Consider the following 15,255-nt stretch of genomic DNA (forward strand, 5'->3'; position numbering starts at 1 on the left):
GAGACAGGAGGACTGTGGTTCGCGGACAGCCTCAGCTACTTAGTGAGGCCCTCTGCAACTCAGTGAGACCCTGTTTCAAAATAAAGAATAAAAACCAGGCGTGGTGGTGCACGCTTGTAATCCCTGCGCTTGGGAGGCTGAGACAGGAGGATCGCACAGGTTCGAAGCCAGCCTTAGCTGGCTTAAGAGACCTTGTTTCCAAATAAAATATAAAATAGGTCTGGGAGTGTAACCCGGAGGTAGAAGGCCCCTGGGTACCACCAAAAAAAAAAAAAAAAAAAGAATAAAAAATAGGGCAGGGGGTGTAGGTCAGAGGTCAAATGCCTCTGGGTTCCATCCCCAGACCCGCCAAAAAAAAAAAATAATAATAATAATAAAAAAGAAAGTTACAGAAGGTGGGGCCTTTGGGGTGACCAGGTCAGGCAAGGGGGGCCCTCAGGAAAGGGATTAATACTCAGAGGCACCCGCGGGCGGCCTTCCCCTCTCACCATACGCAGACACTGCAGGAAGCCTGACCTCAGGCTGGGATCCGACCCTTCCAGACGCCTGCGGTGCCTGGATCTGACTTCCAGACTCCAGAGTCATGAGCGGCCAGTTCTACTGCTTATGAGTTATGTGGTCTAAGCCGGGCGCGGGCTGCACACCTGTGATCCCAGTGCTTGGGAGGCGTGTGGGTTCAAGGACAGCCTCGACAACTTAAAAGGGTTGGGGGGTAGCTCAGAGGTGGAACACCCCAGGGTTCAGTCTTTAGTACTGATAAATAAATAAATGTAGTAGTCTAAGATACGTTGTTATAATGGCATTCCTGACACACTTTTCCCCCTGTGTTTGCTGATCCTTTTTTTTTTTTTTTTTTTTTTTCCCCGCGGTACTGGGGATGGAACCGAGGAGCATTCTACCCCTGAGCTACACCACCAGTCCCGTTTTTTATTCTTTATTTTGAAACAGGGTCTCACTGAGTTGCGGAGGGCCTCACTACGTAGCTGAGGCTGTCCTCGAGCTGCGATCCTCCGGTGTCAGCCTCCCGAGTGCTGGGATGACAAGCGTGCCCGCCCGCCCGCCCATGGGATCACAAGCGTGCCCGCCCGCCCGCCCGGCTCTGCTGCCCTTTGGATCTTATGCTGTGAAGAGCTGTCTTTCAGGCCGTCCCCGCGGCAATTTGCTCTTGGCTTGCGTGTCTTCTCCTTATTGATTGGTAAGAGTTCTCCCCATTAAGATGTATGACCACAACGCACCAATAAAAATCAAAACAATAATAAAAAAAGAGTGCCGGGCGTGGTGGCGCACGCTTGTAATCCCCGCGCTTGGGAGGCGGAGACAGGAGGATCGCACGGGTTTGAAGTCAGCTGCGCTGGCTTAAGAGACCCTGTTCCCAAATAAAAAAGTATATAAAAATAGGTCTGGGAGTGTAGCCCGGAGGTAGAAGGGCTTCCAGGAACCCTAATACCACCAATAAATAAATAAATAAATAAATAAATAAATAAATAAATAAATAGTTCTTTACATATTCCAGGGAGGGAGTAAACTGTTTTTTTCCTCCTTCCCTCTTTCTTCCTTTCTTTGTTTCTTTCTTTCTTGTGGTACTGGGGATTGAACCCAGGGGAGTTCTATCTTTGAGCTATACCCCAGCCCTATTTTTAGCCTTTATTTTGAAAGAGGGTGCCGGGCATGGTGGCACACGCTTGTAATCCCAGCACTCAGGAGGCTGAGACTAGAGGATTATGGTTCATGGACAGCCTCAGCTACTCAGTGAGGCCCTGTTTCAAAATAAAGAATAAAAAATAGGGCAGGGGGTGTAGCTTGGAGGTTGAATACCCCTGGGTTCCATCCCCAGACCTGCGAAAGAAAGAAAAAAAGAAAGAAAGAGAGAAAGGAAAAGAAAAAGAAAGTAAGTCTCACTAAGTTGTGAATGGCCTCACTAATTAGCTGAGGCTGGCTATGAATCTACGATCCTCCTGTCTCAGCCTCCCAAGTACTGGGATTACAAGTACGTGCCACCAGGCCTTGGTAACTACTGGTCGTGTGTGTGTGTGTGTGTGTGTGTGTGTGTGTGTGTGTGTGTGTGTGAGTATTCAAAGCCAGTCTTCTCTGCCCCATAGACTCAACTCCCCAGTGGCTGGGCCGCCTTTGCTCTGTGGGTGGTGACAGAATTGTAAACAAAAGACATAATCTGTCATATCGGATTAATCTGGCCTGAATTAATTTTGTGCCGTACGGCTCCATTGGTCTTGAGTTTTATGGTAGCGTAGAGCTGCGAGGGCTTTCGGCCTCGCTTGTGTCTGTACACACTCAAGCAACACACAGGAAAAGTCACTTAGGGCCGTCGAGGGCCTCCCCTCTTAGCAGGGGGATGGAGGCTTGCGGAGCGCAGGTCGGGCCTGAGGGCAGCCCCGTGTCTGGACCTGGCCTGTGGCCTCGGCCTCCTGGGCCCCGGGCCTCACCAAAGCCGCTGTCTTTCTGTGCACTCTTTCTCGTGGCCCAGCCTCAGCAACTTAGTGAGGCCCTTTTGAAATGCGCTCACTAGGTAGCTCGATGTAGAATGGCCCTGGGTTGCATCCCTACTATCAGAAAAACAATATAAATAAATAAATAAGGGCCGGGGTGTGGCCGGCAGGCAGAATGCCCTCTGGTTTCATCTCCAAAACCGCAGGTAAATAATGCTCATCATAACAATAGACAGGCCCCGGCTGGGACACAGCCGTGGGCCATGCTGGACGCGATCCACAGAGCTTTGCGATTTAGTCCTGTGTGGTTCTGTCTAGTTTTGTCCCACCTCCCTTACCCTTCAGCCCAGTCAGGATGCAGAGCACGCCCAGGGTCTCTCCTGTCGCCCTCCCTGGGCTGCCAAACCCCTGGCCACTTCCAATCCAGCCTTGTTTCTAAGATTGAGCTATGACCTAGTGTCTACACGCCCCGAGTGGCCTGGGGGGCGGGCTTGCACTCGCCCCTCTGCCTGATCTCAGCCAGGACCGGCTTGGGATGGTCCCATTTTACAGGTAGGTACAACTGAGCCCAGGCCGGGCTCCCAGCCTCCGGGGAGGGAGGAGCGGTGTGGTGGGGCGGCGCCCCTGTCCCCTCTCCTGGGTCAGAGAGGCACAGCCGGGCCAGGCAGCTCTGGCCTGGTGGCCCCGGGGAAAGGGGGGCTTGCACCCTGCAAACCCACAAGCAGCAGCGAGGCAAGGAGGCGAGGAGTCAGCGCAGCGCCAGGCGGAGGCGCCGCCCGAGGCTCATGTGGCCATGAATTATGCACGACCTTCTGGCGGCGCCCGGCTGGGCTGCGGCTTTGTCTCTCCTGCGGGGACCCCAAAGCTCGGCCCAGGACGCCCATTTCCCTGGCCGGAGAACCAAGGGCTGGGATGGGGGCGGGGGTCGCTGATGGGGACTGGGGGTCAAAACCCTGCCAGGTGCCAGACGCGTTCTCAGAGAAGCACCCAGTTAGCAAAAATCGAGTGGGGCACCGCGGGGCGGAACAAGGGGTCCTGCATCGGGAGCTCGGATTCCACCTGAGAGACCCTGATGATTGTGTGTGTGTGTGTGTGTGTGTGTGTGTGTGTGTGTGTGTTGCTAGGGATAGAACCCAGGGACCATTCTAACTCTAAGCTACTCCCCCAGCCCTATTATTTTATTTATTTATTTGCAGTACTGGGGAGAGGAGCCTTCTACCTCTCCAACATCCCCGGCCCTTTTTTATTTTATTTGTTTATTTATTTGTTTGCGGTACTAGGGATAGGGCCCAGGGGCCTTCTGCTTCTGACCTACACCCTGGCCTTATTTATTTTTATTTTATTTTGTTTATTTATTTTTGTGGTACTGGGGATGGAACCCAGGGGCATTTGACCTCTGAGCTACACCCCCTGCCCTATTTTTTATTCTTTATTTTGAAACCGGGTCTCACTTTCGCAGAGGGCCTCACTAAGCAGCTGAGGCTGGCCATGAACCGCGGTCCTGAATGCTGGGATGACAAGCGTGCCCACCACGCCCGGCTAGTATTCCATTTTAGAGTAAGAAGCCGGAGCTGCAGAGGCTGTTTGGAATCTGTGCTTGCATGCTTTGCTGTGGGCTTATCAATGTGTTTGGTTACAGGGACTGCTTCCTGTTCTGTTGGTCGCGTTGGGAAATACATAGCCTGCCGGGCGTGGTGGCGCACACCTGTGATCCCAGCACTTGGGAGGCTGAGACGGGAGGATCGCGGGTTCATGGCCAGCCTCAGCAATTTAGTGAGGCCCTCCGAAACTTAGTGAGACCCTGCTTCAAAATAAGCAATAAAAGAGGGCTGGGGTGTAGCTCGGAGTTAGAATGCCCCTAGGTTCAATATCTTGTACAACAACAAAAAGTATGTAGTGTAGCCCGGCATGGTGGTGCAGTCCTGTAATCCCAGCACTTGGGAGGCTGAGATGGGAGGTTTTAGGTTGGAGGCCAGCCTCAGCAATTCATCAAGACTTTGCAATCTAGCGAGATCCTCTTTCAAACTAAAATAATAGGCCGGGCATGGTGGCACGCTCGGGAGGCGGAGACAGGAGGATCGCACAGGTTCGAAGCCAGCCGTGCTGGTTTAAGAGACCCTGTTTCCAAATATAAAATACAAAAATAGGTCTGGGAGTGTAGCCCGGAGGTAGAAGGGTTCCATCCCCAGTACCACAAAAATAAATAAGTAAAATAAAATAATATGCCGGGCGTGGTGGCTCGCACTTGTAATTTCACTAAGGATCATGGTTTTGGGCTCAGCCTCAGTTACTTAGTGGGGCCCTTTGCAACTCAGTGAGACCTTGTTTCCAAATAAAGACTAAAACAGGGCCGGGGTGTTGCTCAGAGGTAGAATGCACAGGGTTCAATCCCAGCATAAGAGGAGGAGGAGGAGTTGGGAGGTAGAGGAGGAGAAATGTGTGGTATTTGTATCATATCCTCTTTCCAAAACAGTGAAAGTTCTGGCCCTGTGCGGGAGCTCGTGGACTCGGCCCACACCGCCCCGCGGCTGCACTGCTCCCCGTTTGAGATCGCGCGTCAGGCGGCGCCTTCTTTCTCCCGAGGTCTGCGGATGTTCCAGTCCGCAGATGCTTCTTGGGTGATGTCTCTTGACTCCCCGAGGAGGGCAGGGGCTGATGGCCGGCTCCCGGCTCCCGCAGGATGGCAACCCAGGCCAGCCTCGCGGCGTCCCTCCCAGGCGGGTCCAGACCCGCGCGGGCTCTGCCCGGCGCAGACACCAGAGGGATCAGGTGTAGACTCAGGGACATTTCCACCGAGGGTGGGGACGAGAAACAAATGATGGGCCTCCTCCACCGGCTCAGCCTGTGGCGAGGGGGTGGGGTACAGAGTCCAAACGACCAAGGACACTGGGCGCAGGGGGGCGCACCCCTGTGACCCCAGCACTGAGCAGGAGGATCGCAGGCTCAAAACCAACCTCGGCAATTCAGGGAGGTTCTCAGCAACCTAGCAACCATGTTCCAAAATAAATACATAAATAAAAAATAAAATAAGAGCCGGGCGTGGTGGCGCACGCTTATAGTCCCAGCGTTCCAGAGGCTGAGACCAGAGGATCACGGCTCAAGGACAGCCTCAACTACTTAGTGAGGCCCTCGCAACTTATTGAGACCCTGTTTCGAAATAAAGAATAATAAATAGGGATGGGGGTGTCCCTCGGAGGTAGAATGCCCCTGGGTTCCATCCCCAGAACCGCAAAGATAAAGTAAATAAATAAATAATAAAATAAAAAGGGGCCGGGGAGAGGCAGTATGCCTCTGAGTTCAATCCTCAGTAACACACACACACACACACACACACACACACACACACACACACACACACACGACTGAGGAAGGGAGGAGAGGCCAGAAACCAATCAGGAAAACTGCCCCCCCAGCAGCGTCCTGGCCTCCCTTCCTCCAGGTCGGCCTCTACTCCATCCTGCAGAGGCCATAGGTAAATGGTCCCAGTTAATTCCTTCCCCGGGGCCACCAAATTCTCACAGAGCCCTGCCTGGCTTGGGAAGGCTGCTCGGGGGGGCCTGGCTCTGTGCTGCCGCCCTCCTGGAGGCCCCTGGCCACTCTGTCCCCACCCCCGGCCTTTGGCCATTTCTCTCTCTGCGACTGCGCCACCAGGGGAGGCCGCTGGAGGACCAGCCTCCACGTGGAGGAGGCCGCAGGACCTCCGCGCCCACCCTGGTCTGTTCCGCATCCTGGACTCCGGCAGCCTGGGGTCAGGTCCCAGCTCCTGGTCGGCTGCGAGGCCCTCCTGGATCAGCCGGGCGCTCAGCCTCACGAAGCCCTTGCGCTGCCTGATTGCAGTTCTCCCCCCCCATCCACCATCCATCCAGACCTGGGTCGGTGCAGCCGCCCTCAGCATGGATGGGCTTCCCCTCCCAGCTTGACCCCCTGACTCCAGCTCCTCCCAGGATGCCGCATCATTCCTCCTCCAGGAAGGCTCATCCCCGCGGCTCCACGAGGTCCTCCCAGCACCATCATGACTGTCCTCCAGACCAAGGCCAGCTGGCCCGCCGCGGTTTCACGAACACATGCTGGCCTCTGTCTTCCAGTGGGGACGAGATGCTCAGGAGAGCCGGAGGAAGGACTCGGAAACGGTGCCGAGGTACTTACTGAGCCCGGTGAGGGTCCTGCTTACTAGGTCTTTCTGATGTGGACTTAGGTTGCCACCTGGTCACGACACCCAGCAGCCCCGGGCCCTTCTGTCTGTCTGTATTACAGGCCTTGTCCTGACTCTATTTATCTTGGGGTCCTGGGAAAGGAACCACGCGTGTCAGCGCCGCTCTCAGCCCCAGCGGTGAGCCCGGTTCCTGTCCCCGTCCTGGGTCATCCCTGGCCCCGCAGCCACTCGGATCCTGGCTTCTCCACTCTCTGGCTGTGTGATTAGGGGTAAATCACATCTTTTTCTCTGCCTGTCTCTCCTAGGGCCACAGGGATGATTAAACCACCCTGCAGGGCGCCGGGCTGGGGAGGGCGCAGCAGACCCTGAGCTCACCCAGCTGAGCACCTGGTCCTGAGTCAGCCAGGAGACCCCAGCCTCAGGGGGGTGTGCTGGAGCTGCAGACTCCAGTTGGGCTTCTAGCTCCTGCATTTCCCCATCTCCCGTCCCTTCTTTTGTGTGTGTGGTACTGGGGATGGAACCCAGGGGCATTCTACCTCTGAGCTCCACGCCTAGCCCTGTTTTTTAATTCTTTATTTTGAAACAAGGCCTCCCTAAGTTGCAGAGAGCCTCACTAAGTAGCTGAGGCTGGCTGCAAACCGTGATCCTCCTGTCTCAGCCTCCCCAGAACCGGGATTCCCGGCGTGCCCCACCACGCCGGCTAAAGCACCCCTTCCTCGTTTGCTGCTCAGCTTATAAGTCCTTCCTGGCAGCTCACCTGAATCTTTCCTACGCTGATTCCTCTGGGCTCCCTTTGGGCCAGGGAAGGATCTAGAAGGCTGTTTCAAGGACCAGGATTCCTGCTCTCAGACGGAGCTCAGGCCACAGAACTGGACAGGATGGGGTGACAGGCGCCCCAGGGCGGGAGAGGGAGAGCGTGTGGGGGCTGGGGAGGCAGCCTGGTGCGGCTGTGGGAAGGGGGGCGCAGAGCAGGGCCCCGGGGCTGGGCTGGGAGTCTGGCGGGCGCAGAGGGGGAGGCCTCGTACCAGACACTGTCTAGACGCAGCAATTATAGTCAGCCAGAAACACCCGGGCTCTGCCGGTTCAGCTGAAAGGGGTTTAACAAAGAGTGGAGGGAGAGCGCGCGGAGGAGGCCTGCTGCACCGCCAGCGCCAGCAGCCTCGGCCTCGTTCCCGGCTCCCCTGTGCTCTGCGGCCCTGGGAGGGGAAGATGTGAAAGCCCGGCTCAGAGATGCCGGGATGGGGCCGCCCGGGGCAGGCTGCTCCCTGCGCGGGCTTGGAAGGGATCTGGGGGACTGTGGCCTCCCTGTGGCCCCGGCCTCGGCCTTCTCATCTGCAAAGGAGTAATAATGGGGTGTCTCCTTGTCTTCCGCCTTGGGGGGCTGCAGCCCGTGCCCCTCGCTGTACTGACAGGGAGACCACAGGGCTTGAGTGACGGGGACAGGCCCCTACCTCCGCCCATCCTTTCTCTGCTCATGAGGCGCCAGGGCCATTGTTAGCCCATTTTGCAGATGAAGAAACTGAGATGTCATCCCAGCATTTGGGAGGCTGAGACAGGAAGATTATGGGACACCTTCAGCTAGTTAGCGAGGCCCTCTGCAACTCAGTGAGACCCTGTTTCAAAAAATAAAGAATAAAAAATAGGGCTGGGAGTGTAGCTTGGAGATAGAATCCCTCTGGGTTCCATCCCCAGCACCACCAAAAGAACAAACAAAAACCCCCCAAAAACTCAGACTCACTTGAGCCAAAGTCATTAGGATCACAATGGAGAAACAGAGGCACGCGGGCTTGGAGCTGCTGTACCAGCCCTTCTCCTCTCCTCCATGACTTTTTTTTTTTTTTTTTGGTATTGGGGATTGAATCCAGGGGTATTTTACCCCAAGGTACACTGCAGCTCTTTTTATCTTTTTATTTCTATATTTTTTTCAGAACTGGGAATCAAACCCAAGGAGCATTCTACCTCCGAGCAACACCCCCAGCCCTGTTTTTTATTCTTTATTTTGAAACAGGATCTCGCTAAGTTGAGGAAGGCCTCGCAAGTTGCTGAGGCTGGCTGCATACCCACAATCCTCCTGTCCCAGCCTCCCAAGTACTAGGATTACAAGCGTGTACCACTACGCCCAGCTTTTTTTTTTTTTTTTTTAAACAAGGTCTTACTAGGTTGCTGGAAGTCTTACTAGGTTGTTGAGGTTGGCCTCAAACCTGTCATCCTCTTGTGTCAGCCTCCCAAGTATTGGGATGACAGGTGTGTGCCACCATGCCCAACCCCTGACATTTGGGGGGCTCCTGTTTCTCTCCAGCTACTCCCAGGCTATGGTTCTAGATCTTCACATCCTGCCCCCCTCCCCAGGCCTTTTGTCCACAGCTGGGGCCGAGGGCTGAGCCAGGATGCGCCATGGACCAGCCAGCCAGCACCCTGGAGCCTGAGCCTGCCAGGCTGAAGGACGGGTCCTGCTGAGCGGCTGGTCTGTGGGCCCACCCTGGAGGAGGCAGCTGGGCCGGGGCTGGGGGCTGCAGCCAGGGTCACAGCACCCTGCGGGCTGAGCCTCCTCTCCTGTCCCCATGGCTCCCCAGGCCTTCCGCTGCATTCTAGACCCCGCACCATCAGACTGGGTTTCCCAGAAGATCCCGACACCACACATTTCTCCTCCCGTGCCTGCTCTCCCTTGAGCTGTTCCCTCCATCTGACACCCCTCCCATCACCCCTAGAGCCATTGTCCAGGTGCCTTGCCGACCCCCACGATGGCCACACCATGTGCTGTCCACTGCACCCCAACCACCCCTCTGTCTGGGAGCAGACTGCCAGCCGCCGCCTCCCTCCCTGGGAGCTCTGCAGAGCTGGTCTCTATAAACCCTGCCCGGTGCAGGCCAGAGATCCCTGGACCCATTCAGCCATCCCTGCCCCTCTGGATGCAGGCCCCCTCCTGGGGGTGGTCCCCTCCTGGGGGTGGTCCCCTCCCGCACGTGTTCAGCAGAGGCCTGGGCTGTCTTTCCTATGACGGTGCCCCCAGCACCCTCCCCTCCGGGCTCAGGGATCAGCCTGACCACCCAGGGGCAGGAGAAAGGGGGCCCCCAGGCCGCACCCCTCCCCACGGCGGCCCTGTGCGGCTCTCCCTAGCCCCTTCCGCAGGGCTCCTCAGCCCGGGAACCCAGGGCCACCAGGCCGCAGGCCCGAGCCCGGCCGGGGGGAGCACAGCGGCCTGGCCGCCCCTCCTCCAAGCCCCTGCGGGCCTGGACGCCCATCAGGACGGCGGCTGGGGGCTGGGCTGGGGAGGCCCCGGGCGGCAGGTCCAGCGGGAAGGAGGGCAGCGCGCCCCACTCCGGCCAGACCTGCCCCCCCCCCCCGCGCCAGCCTCCTCTCCTCTCTCTCCTCTCCTCTCTCTCCTCTCCTCTCCTCTCTCCTCTCCTCTCCTCTCCTTCTCTCCTCTTTTCTGAGTCCTTCTCCCTCGCCTCCTTCCTTTCTTCTTCCTGGGTTAAAAATAATCAACTTTCTGGGAAGCGGCGGCTCCCGCCGAGCGGCCCTCCCCACCTCGGAGCCCCTGAGAATAGCTCTCGGCGGCTCCGCACGCGAGCCCCCCCCCCACTGCCGCGTTAACCGCTTCGTGCCCGCACGACGCGCTGCGGGGAGCCGGGCGGGGGGCGGGGGGCGGGCTGGGGCGGGGGGCGCGGACACGCGGAGCCCCCCGCCGGCGGCCGGGCACAGCCCGAGAAGGGCCGGGGCGGGGAGGGTGCCAACGGCCCCGGCACCCCAGGGCCTCGCGGGGAGGGACTCGGGCCTGCTCCGCTCCCGCTGCGGCAGCGAACCCGACGGGGCTCGGGACCCTCCACTCGGGGGCTCCCGCCGGGCGGGGGCCCGGAGAGGGGCGGGGGCCAGCAAGGTCAAAGGTGAGGGCTGGGCGGCGGGAGAACGCACGCCGAGCCGCCCGGGCCGCGCCGGCCCCGCCCCCTCCGCGCCTGCCGGCATTACCTCATCGCCGCGCGCGCCCATTGGCTGGTTCCTGCGGAGGCCGGCCCAATGCGGCGGAGCCCTTAACCCTCTCGGCCCCGCGGCCCGGCCTCGGCGCCCGAAGGCCGCGGAGACCCGGGGGAGGGGTGCCGTGGGGTCGGGTGGCGGCCGGAGAGCCCCGCGGTTGAGCCCGGGCTCGGCCCTGCCCTGCTGGGCTGTGTGACCTGGGGCCACCGGCTTCACTCGCGGAGCCGAGGCTGGCTTGCCAGCTGTGGGGAGGATGAACGCGGCCCTCCTTCCTTCGCGGTGAGCTCGCCAGGGCCCGCGCTCGTGGGCCCCGCGCTCCGCCGTTACGCTCCCGCCAGGCGCCCGGCTCTGATTGTGGGCTTTCAGGACGGGGACTGGCCCCGAGCCGCCGAGCACTCTCCCAGGGTCACACAGCCAGCGGGCTCGGGAGCTGGACCCACCCCAGACCTCGGGTGGCTGCTGCACAGCCGCAGGAGAGGCGGGACCGGCGCCCAGCCGGTCAGCCCTGCGCTCAAAGGAGCCCGGAGCCAGCCCAGGGGGAGGGCGGGGGGCGACGGAGCCCCGCTGGGTGTCAGCGTGGGGTCGGGCTCCCGAGGTAGGATCCCCGGGGCCGCCACCCTGCTGGCCAAGGCTGGCTGGAGGGGCTGATGGGGCCCTCCTCGCGCAGGACGCCACGCCTGCCCGCCCGCCTGCTCGCTGAGTATTTACAAGTTATAAATCAAGCTGGCAAACTGCTAAATAAAATATGTTTTGTCCTCCTTTCTGCACAAACACACCTTCCTGGGGACGAATGGGCCTGGCAGGCTGGGTTTGCTTCAGGGCCCTGGGCCTCGGAGCTCCTCCTCCCTTTCCACCCCGGGTCGTGTCCTCTCTCAGGGGCGCGGTGTGGGGGCTGCGGTCAGCACAGATATGCCCTGTGTCCCCCCCCCTCACACACACACACAGCCACCTCCTGGTCACCTCTGGGGAGGAGGCTGCCAAGGAACTCAGAGGACTGGCGGACACCGGAGGTGGGGAGGGCTGGGGCCCGGGTGGGGGCCGCAGGCGCCCAGGTCAGCCCGGTGAAGAGGCCGGGGCTCCTGCGCAGGCCGCAGGGCCCTTCTCTGTGCTTGGGGCTGGGTGTCCTGATGGTGGGCGCGCAGGGCCCTTCTCTGTGCTTGGGGCTGGGTGTCCTGATGGTGGGCGCGCAGGGCCCTTCTCTGTGCTTGGGGCTGGGTGTCCTGATGGTGGGCGGTTCCGCTTGGTCCCCGGGCAGCAGCTGCGGGGTGGGTAGGGCCAGCTGGACACAGGGTTTCCCAGCCTTCCCCAATGTTTGCTCCTGTCACCTCCAGCCACACGCAGCGCCCTGGCCCATCCCAGGAGCCACGCCAGGCACGTCCTCTGCAGCCCAGCCAGGGTCTCTGCACTCTCCCCTTTGCGTGCCTGAAGCCTCCCAGCCTCTGCCCAGCCCATAGCCAATCCACCCTCTGTGAGCTCTCTCTCTCTCTCTCTCTCTCTCTCTCTCTCTCTCTCTCTCTCTCTCTCTCTCCTTTTTTTCAGTATTGAGGTTATAACCCAGGGGCATTCTACCTCCAAGCTATACTCCAGCCCTGATTTTTACATGTTTGTTTATTTATTTATTTAGTAGTACTGGGGGTGGAACCCAGGCGCATTCTACCTCTGAGCTACACCCCTAGCCCTACTTTTTATTCTTTATTTTTGAAACAGGGTCTCACTGAGTTGCAAAGGGCCTCACTAAGAGGCTGAGGCTGTCCGTGAACCGTGATCCTCCTGTCTCAGCCTCCCGAATGCTGGGATGACGAGTGTGCGCCACCACGCCCGGCTCAGACAGATGTTTCTTTTTTCTTTTTTTCTTTTCTTTCTTTTTTTTTTTTTTTTTATGGTACTGGGCATGGAACCCAGGGGCTTTCTACCTCCAGGCTACACTCCCAGACCTAATTTTATATTTTATTAGAAACAGGGTCTCACTAAGTTTCTGAGAGCCTCACTCAGTAGCTGAGGCTGGCTTCGAACCTGTGTGATCCTCCTGTCTCAGCCTCCCAAGGGCTGGGATTACAAGCATGCGCCACCATGCCCTGCCAGACAGATGTTTCTAAACTGCAAGGCTGCCGGTCCTCCCCCTCCAGTCAGGCCTGGCTCCCGGCTCCCTGGCTCCCCGCCCCGGGCTTGGGGCTGGCTCTTCTCTCTGCTCTCCTCTGGTTTCAGTGCCAGCCACTGGGCCTGTCTGATTTTCAGAGCGCCATGTTCTTTCCGTCTGGGTCTTTAGGCAGCTTCTCCCTCAGCCTGGAAGCCTGTTCTCCTCTCCTTTCTCTCCCTCCCTCCCTCTCTTCCTCGTTTCTTTTCTTTTCCTTTCTTTCTCTTTCCTCCCTGTCTTCCTTCCTTCCACTGGTGATTGAATGCAGGAGCATTCTACCTCTGAGCATCCCCTACCCTTTTTATTTTTTATTATTTATTTATTTGGGTACTGGGGATGAAACCCAAGGGCATTTCGCCTCTGACCTACACCCTATTCTTTATTCTTTCTTTTGAAACAGGGTCTCACTGAGTTGCAGAGGGCCTCACTAAGTAGCTGAGGCTGTCCACGAATTGCGATCCTCCGGTCTCAGCCTCCCGAATGCTGGGATTACAAGCGTGTGCCACCATGCCCAGATTCCCTTTTTATTTATTTTTTATTTTGAAACCAGGTTTCACTAAGTAGCTGAGGCTGTTCTTGAACCTGCAATCCTCCTGTCTCAGCCTCGCACCACCGCGCCCGGCTGGAATTGTGTTTCCTGCGCCGCATCTTTTTGCGTTGGCCCTCAGATCCCTCCCTGATCCTCTGGACAGGGGAGGCACTTGGTAATGAGCTGGTTATCTGGAGACCTCCGTTCCCAAGTCCCGTGAATTGTGAGCGCCAGGGGAACAGGCCGGGTTGATTATATTGGTGACTTTTTTTTTTTTTTTTGGTACTGGAGATTGAACCCAGGGCCATTCTACCTCTGAGGGACACCTCCAGCCCCTTCTTCAAATTTCTTAAATTTAGAAACAGGCGCCCACTGAGTGGCCGATCTCGCTAAGTTGCTGAGGCTGTCCTCGAACCTGCGATCCTCTTGTCTCAGCCTCTCGAGTATTCGGATGACCTATGAAATAGGAATGATGGTTACTCGCACCCCGCGGTTTGGGGAGTTAGGACTGAGTCGCCTGGCGCCCAGGCCGAGGAGCTCCAGGCTTCCGCCTCGGGGAAGCTCATCTCCGGGTACCTGGCTCTCATGGAGGAGGGAGCCATCTCCATCCCCCTAGAGAGGCGAGGCGGCCAGAGCACCTGGGGGGTGACCAGATCCCTCCGAAGCCCGGGAGGCCGGGCAGGGCTGGGGCTGGGTTGGTGTGTGGGGGGGTGTCCTGGCTGTGTTAATGCGCATGCGCATGCTCCCAGGCCCCGAGGTCCAGAGGCCAGAGGGCAGCCGCCCTGGGGTGGGGGTCGGGCAGCAGCTTGGGGCAGGGTCGGGCTTGGCTGCCCCCGGCCAAGCGCTTACCACACAGGCTCTGGACGTGAGATGGAGGCTCAGAAAGGGAGAGCTGCATGTCTGCAGTCACACAGAAGTCGGCCCCTGCCTCGGACAAAGATGTACGATGCGCTTTCATAGATGGGGGGTGATAAGAAAGTTCTGGAAGAACCTTAGTATGTATGCATGAGTCATGTATAGATGGCGGCCCTAATTCCCATCCGGCGAGGCCTTTGTTTATCCCCCACCCCGTCTCTTTCTCTGGGCTTTTGAGTGGGCCGAGGGCAGCAACATCTGGCTCCTGGCAGCCATGCACCGCCACGCACCAACATGCACCATCGTGCACCACCAGGCACCGCCATGCCCCGGCACGGTGGGGAAGAGGCCGCGCAAGGGTGACGCCGTCGGGTGTGTCGGGATCTGACCCTGTGCGTGCTGAGCGCGTGGTCAGGTACTCGGGCTGGACCTGTGAGAAGGCGTCTGTGTTCTGCGATCCATGGCACACGCAGCGTGTGCCTGTGCGTGTGCGCCTGTGCCCACTGGGACACTCCCCCGGGAGAGAGCAGAGGGAGTGGGGGCGGAGGAGTTCATGGGATTGCGGGAGAGGCAGGGGGAGCGTCTGCAAAGGCCCGGGGGCCTCAAGAGGACCTGGAAGGGCCCCGGGGCAGGTGGGGTGGGCAGGGAGAGGCGGTGCCGTGGGCAGGCCTGTGTCTGCAGCCTGAGCTGTTAGCTGTAGGGCTGTGGGTTCCAGTGGAGGCCGATGGCCGGCTGGAGGACCCAGGGAGGAGGTGGGGGAGGAGCCACCAGGGAGCCCAATCCCCTCTAGAGCAGCAGCCCAACCCTGCTTGATTTTGCCATCTGCAAGGTGGGCACCAAGGTGACGCGCCAGCTTGCCCAAGAAGGAGCCCGAAAGCCGGGCGTGGTGGCGCACACTTGTCATCCCAGCATTCGGGAGGCTGAGACAGGAGGATGGCGGTTGGCGGGCAGCCTCAGCTACTTAGTGAGGCCCTTTGCAACTCAGTGAGGCCCTGTTTCAAAATAAAGAATAAAAAATAGGGCTGGGGGTGTAGCTCGGAGGTAGAATGTCCCTGGGTTCCATCCCTAGTACTACAAAAAAAAAAAAAAAAAAAAAAAAAGAAAGAAAAAAGAAAAAGAAAGAAAAAAGAAAAAAAAGGAAGCGCCCAGAGAGCTACAGGCATCGCGA

This window comes from Muscardinus avellanarius (genome assembly GCF_963383645.1).
Source record: "Muscardinus avellanarius genome assembly, chromosome: 13".
Taxonomy (NCBI): domain Eukaryota; kingdom Metazoa; phylum Chordata; class Mammalia; order Rodentia; family Gliridae; genus Muscardinus; species Muscardinus avellanarius.